The sequence below is a fragment of the Triticum dicoccoides genome, chromosome 7A (assembly GCF_002162155.2).
Source record: "Triticum dicoccoides isolate Atlit2015 ecotype Zavitan chromosome 7A, WEW_v2.0, whole genome shotgun sequence".
Taxonomy (NCBI): domain Eukaryota; kingdom Viridiplantae; phylum Streptophyta; class Magnoliopsida; order Poales; family Poaceae; genus Triticum; species Triticum dicoccoides.
The window spans coordinates 31,007,884-31,015,117 of NC_041392.1; positions in this window are offsets into that span (position 1 = coordinate 31,007,884).

The following is a 7,234-nucleotide window of genomic DNA, read 5'->3' on the forward strand; positions in this document are numbered from 1 at the left end:
GTAGGGACATCCTAAACAACAAGAAAAACAAGTATCACATATAGTAGAGATTTGTAAAGCAGATAATACATAAAAATGCAAAATGTCAGTTCTCACATATTCCCAAAGATGAACATAGTTTGGCTAAACAGGTAATGACATATCTTCACATTGCGAGAAGATCATTTCTTAATTTTAGGTCCCAGCACAACATGTCAAAGAGCCAGCTATCTCAGTACCACGATGTCGTGTAGACATTCCGGGTGCACCGAAACAGCAAACCGTTTAACACCGACTCCCACATGACCCCTCGCTCTAAAGTCAAGCTCCGAGTAAGCAACCAAAAACATGTACACTATCTGTTACATAGGTGTGAGCCCTCGAAATCAGCCATCTATGGTGTCACACACACACACACACACACACACGGAATGAGAGAAAGAGGGAGAATGAATGAATCATTCATTCTTTCAGGCTGTGGCTATTCTTCCAGTGTGTGGCAGTTCGAGAGCTATGGTACATGCCGTGTGGGAACACTGGGTGTAGGAGCTGCAAATCCACAACCAAGAAGGCGCCATTTACAGAATTAGCTAGTGAGCATTTCTCTAGAGGCCTAGCTCGTGTATTCCTTCCTTCATACGTATCATCCAGTAGGGCACAACCTCTGCTGTGCTTATTTCCATTTTCCCCACATGAGTCACGAGGGCAGCGGCGGTGGCGGCGAGATGGCCCTCCGCGTCGGCCATCCGCAGACGGTGGGTCCACTTGAAGACGAGGACCACCTCGGCGAGATCCTCGTCTGCCTCCCCCTGCTGCCCTCCCCGCTTGTCCTTGCCTCCGCCGTCTCCGGGCAATGGGGGCGCCTTGTCACGAACAACGCCTTCTTCCCAGCTTTCGCACCCACCACCCGAGGCATCCCATTCTTGGTGTCTTCCAAATGCGAGGCGGAGAGTCGGTGTTCACCCTCCTCCTCGATGCCCCGATCAGATCCCTTGCGACCGCTTCTCCCTACGCTTCTGGCACACGCTTGGTCGTTGGATCTTGCTCGGATGCCACCATGGCCGCGTCCTCATCATCAACCAGGATCTGGCCCTTCTCCTTCTGTTCGCCCCTGTCACCAGGGGCCTTCGTGGTGTGGTAATTCCTCTGGATTTCATCGATGACGAGTATGTCATCTACAACGGGGCCGTGCTCTGCGCTGCCGCCGACGTGCATGGATACTGCCACTCGGGCCCCTTAAACGTGGTTCTGGTGGCCACCATATTGAGACAAGCAGTACTAGCCCAGGTCTACGCCTTAGAGACTGGTGAGGGGGAGATCTTCCCATAATGGCGGAACCTTGTATTGTCAGCAAGTTGCTCCCCTCCGCCCTAATCAGAAATGATGTTTACCGGTGGCTAAAAATGCCCTTGGATGGCACGCCGAGGTTCGATTTTGATTGCCAAACGTAATCCATGGTCAGGAGGCCTATTTTTAATGATATTCCCAATTCCAGCATCCCGATCGTCATGGGTGATCATGGCCGTGTTGGCCTCACTATATTTTCGTACCAGAGCCTTTAAATGTGGGAATGCATGCTCAATAGACAAGGTGCTGCGATATGGGTGCTGCGATAGGCCGCACGCATGCATAGTATGCTTTGGTAGGCTATGCTGAATATAGTATGGTACTCTGTGGATGGTGATACGCTTCTTCTAACAATGTCCTTCATTGGGTGTGCCGCCACCTACTTCTTCACCCTTCAACTTGAGGCATTGGAGTGGACGAATCTTAATCAAAGATCTTCGGAGTATTCCTACCATTCGTTCGCATACTTCTATACTTCAGGTAATTGCTTATCTTTACATTAGAAGAGTTGCCTGAACCTACTTATTTTGCATGCATGATTGCCCAATGCCTTTGCTGTGCTTTGAACTAATTGGTAGAAAATTATCAATATAATTAGTAGTTGTGTATTTTGCGTTTTATAACTCAATTGTATTTATCTGGAAAGATATCAAACTATTTTGACTATTTTGCACTATCATATCATTTCTTTTCTTACATCCTCTATATAAAGTCATTGTGGGGAACAACCTGTTGGTCGGGTTGCTGGGGGTATGTCGTGCGTGCGGCGGGAAGCAGGTTTAGTCCCCATTCCTGGCATCTGTTGCTTTCATCATTTAAAGAAATATAAAACAGATTGTGAAAATTAGACAATCTGCTCAATATAACGTTTAGTCAAAGACACCTTCCTAATAAATCTTATGAAATTTAAACATACAAGGCTCTGAAGGGAACTCCATTGCATGTAACAGGTTTCTTATGTTGTAAAAGAATTTTGTCGACAATATTACCCTAAAGACATCATTACATGTATCAGGTTTCTTGAGCCCGGCTCTTGATGCTATATTAGGAATAATTGACAATACATACCAAGTTGCTGAGATGTATGAATACTTAGATGGTATGCTAAATAGACCTTAGTTTATTTCAGGGTTGTGTTGTTGTTCATGCTATTACTGTTATCCATGCGTAGAACATCCTCTTCTTTCCCATTTTAACATGTTGATTGAGTGGTGCACTAAAAGCACTGAAATTTAGATTGTGAGGCTGACAGTCAATTGTTATTTGTTAAGTTAGTGACACTATTATCATAGTTTTACGCACCCATCCCTACTTTGTTTCGGACTGGATTCTCAGTGTTTGATATGGCGATGATGACCGACCCTTGTTAAAGGATAAATTTCTTCATATGTCCATTAGCTAGCAAAATTGATCAATGGTTGAGGTGTCACCTCTTATATTTCCCTAAGTTGAGGTGTCCATTGTTGTTCTATCATCTTGACATTTTGTGTGTGTAAATTTCCCATTAGTTCTTATCCTCTCTTGATATTTGATATTTTTGTCCATTGCTACGCATTTGACATTTTTCATAAATGCAATAAACATATTTTCAAACATGCAAACATAGTTAAGAGGAAAATCATTTTTCATAAATGCAATAAACTATCTCAGTACCGCGATGTTGTGTAGACGTTCTGGATCCACCGAAACGGCAAACCTTTTAACACTGACTCCCACATGACCCCTCGCTCTAAAGTCAAGCTCCGAGTAAGCAATAAAAAACATGTACACTGTCTATTACATACATGTGCTCCCCCGAAATCAGCCATCTCTGGTGTCATGCACACACACACAGAAAGTGAGAGAGTGGAAGAGAGAGAATGAATGAACCATTCATTCTTTCAGGTTGTGGCTATTCTTCCAGGGTTTGGTAGTTCGAGAGATATGGTACGTGTCGTGTGGGAACACTTGCTGTAGGTGATGCAGATCCACAATCAAGAGCGCGCCAGACACATACACATTGATGACAAGGTTGCACATCTACGATGGTCTCTTGCTCATCTATAGTGGGGCGACCATTGAGCCTGGCATCAACAACCAGTGGTTCCACTTCAACATGTGGTGCACAACATCTGAGTGTCCATGGTAGCCGTGTACACGACATCGAGCACAAATTGAGGTCCAGTCTGAGCACCAGCGGGACCTACCCTTTCAAGTGCGGGGAGTACATGAAGCACGACGACTAGTCTAGCTGAATAGCATCGTAGTGGACCGACGACATACTCTACATTAAGCACCGAGAAGACTGGCAACATGTGTATTTTTATTGCATCATGGAGTATCATGCATATTTAGACCAGAAGCCCTATGTACATTAATTACCACTAGAATTCTTGCTTTTAGTGTACGTGCTGCGAGTTACAATTGGAAATCTAGCTGCGATAATGCCCATATTAAGATATGAACATTTCTTCTTATGCGAGATATATTGGTCATATTTGACTAGTGTTTATAAATTCGTTATCTTAAGGAAACAATAAGACAACCACAACTTACTATATATATAACATGTTTATTTTTGTCAGAGTTGTTGTGGGCCTTTGCTCATACCATGGGCCTGAAATTGGGAGTTCATATGCTGCCTAGCCCATAGAGAGGGGAATTTATCGGTTGGATTAGATAGATGCTAATATGCAAGATAGATTCTCTTTACCACGGGCAAGGATATGTCGTGTCCTATGCTACATTCGCAATAGAGAGGTGGATTCTGACGTAAGATTTAATCGGTGCCAATATGCAAGATATACTCGCTTGTTGCATGCAAGATATTTTCGCTTATTGCATACAAGATATGACATGACGATCTGGTTAATGCTCACTGATATATTTTCTTGTCGTCATGTAATATATGACAGCCATATGCAGCACCAGTTTCCGAGCTCTCTATCTTAGGTATACTGCCAACTCTCTATCTTAGGGACGTCCACAGCTAGCTACAAAATGATATATAAACTAGACCATTTTGTAGCTTCTAGTCGTCCAATCCATTCTCATACAAACCAGTAGCACACATCCAACTAGCCATACATTGTAATCGTGTATTACATTCGACGATTATTGTAAGACTAACTGTTAGAACATTTTTATGGAATTTACAATCTTATATCTTGAATGGTATGGACTTTATTTAAATTACATCGAAATTTTCTTACAGTTTAAACAAAATTAAAAAATATCATGTTTTTTTTTGTTTAAATGGGTAACATTTTATTAAAAGTCACAAACATTATTTTAATTAGACGAAACATTTTTTTGAGATTATGGGAACTACTTTAATTACGTCATACAAACAATTATAAAAGTGTCACAATCATATTTTTCAAATGCGTGAACCTTTTTCATAAATGTCAGGAACATTTTTGTAATGGAACGAAACATTTCTGACGTGACATACTATTCCCTCTCCATGTTGAATCATAAGGATACTTCATTTGGAAAGCCCGTGCGGGCGCATAGGTTGCCGACTAGTATATATAAAAGGGAATTCATTACCTTCCTTTAATGGGAAAGTCTCCAATAGTTTGCAAGGTTTTCAAAACAAAGCAATAAGCACATAACTCTCTCTGTTCACAGCAGCAGAACACAACAGACATGGTAGAATACGCGCGTACCTCTACGACATCAACAAAATTAGCTAGTGAGCATTTCTCTACGACATCAACAGAATTATTGTAAGACTAACTGTTAGAAGATTTTTTATGGAAGTCACAATCTTTTTTCTTGAATTGTATGAACTTTTTCTTAAATTACATCGAAATTTTCTTACAGTTAAAACAAAATTAAAAAATGTCATAAATTTGTTTGGTGAAACGGGTAACATTTTATTAAATATCACAAACATTTTTTGAATGAGACAAAACATTTTTTTTGAGATTATGAGAACAACTTTTATTTCATTGTACAAACAATTATAGAAGTGTCACAATCATATTTTCGAATCAACATTTTTAAAAAAATTTAGGAACATTTTTTTTATGGAATGAAACATTTTTTTACATGACATACTATTCCCTCTCCATGTTGAATCATAATGATACTTCATTTGGAAAGCTTTTCTATCTTTCCTGGTATGTACATCCGGTGCAAGATGACTAGCAAGTATCACATGTACAAGGGAGCCGAAGAGTAATTATTGCCTCAATATGCAAATACTCATTTCAAACATTTTCCCAAAATTGAACATTTTTTAGCTAAGAAGTATATATATGTAACCACATAAGAACAAGGTCATTTTTCTATATTGCGTCAACAGAATCATAATCGGTGCAGAGCTAGTACAACGTGCCAGAGAACCAACTATTTCGATACCGTGATGGCGTGTAGACATTCTGGGCACACTAAAATGGCAAGCCCTTTAACACCGATACCCACACCAACCGCCATTCTAAAGCTAGGATCCAAGTAAGCAATAAAAAACCAAGTACACGTTCTATGACATAAATGCGCTCCCTCCAAATCAGCCATCCATGTCCTCACACACACTAGTTGAATTGAAATTCTTGCTTGAGTGTATGTAATGTGAGTTATAGTTGGACATCTACCTGTGATAATGCCCTTATGAAGATGTGAACATTACTTGCTATGTGAGATACAATGGTGTGAATTGATTGGTGTTTATTAGTTCTTTATATTAAGGAGATCATAAGTTACTACATTGTTTGGTCTGAGCTGTCATGGGACTTTGCCCATACAATGGTCCAGAAGTTCAGAGTTGATATGCTGCCGATCCCACATAGAGGGAATTTAATGGTTGGATTTGATAGGTGCTAAAATGTTGTATATATTCGCTTTATGACATTAAGATTTCACTACTGATCACTGATATATTTGCATGCCATGTTGTGAGATATGACAACCAGATCTAGCTTTTTTTGTTAATTCTCTACCACATGCCATGACTTGCCGGGTGCTATGCTACATTGGCAACAGAGTGGTGAATTCCAAATTCCGATTTAATATATGCTAGTATCCAGGATATATTCCCTTGTTGCATGCAAGATATTTCACTTATCTCATACAAGATATGACATGAAGATATGGCAACTGCTCACTAATATATTTTCTTCTCATCATGTAAGATATGCTAGCCATATCCAGGTACTATTTACTGGTTCTATATCTTACGTGTACTGTCAGCTCTCTATCTTAGGGATGTCATTAGCTAGCCGCAAGTTATAAACTAGAAAATGCCATAGCTTACAGTCATTCTATAAATGGATGGAAACCACCAGTATCGAAGGTTAGTAAGATAAAAACTTGTATTGTTAACACCTTGGATATTGAATATCCCAATGTTCTCATCGTGGATGATTACCACATTGCATCCCTTCTTACAATCAGAGTCCTAAAATATTTCAACTATCGAGGTATTGAGGTTATTATGAATTCTAAGAATCATTGTGCAATTTATTATGACATATTCAGTTGCAACTTGCATATGATAACAACACATATATTATTATGTTCATCCGGAGCACCTTGAGTTACGAAGTATTTTTTTATTAAATAGCTATATATAAAATACACAATATAATATGAAGTTAGCTTATTTACGCATGCTCCAAACTTATTTACATGTGCCTAATTGGGTTGATGCCTTTTCATCTTTAGCAACTTTTGTGCAAGGTCCCCTTTAGGGCTTGGAATATTTTATTATTACGTACTAGAATATAGACACTTCCTTAAGTAACTTTGGTAGCTTACTATATTAAATATATTCCATATCATTAACATTGGATTTAGGAACATGTCATGGACATGCTTTTCACTTACTACTGCTTGGCACATATGGATGGCTATGATTTTCTTAAAGAACTGATGGTATATCCTTTTGGGGTTATTCGAATTTTCTCGTATCATACTAATATTT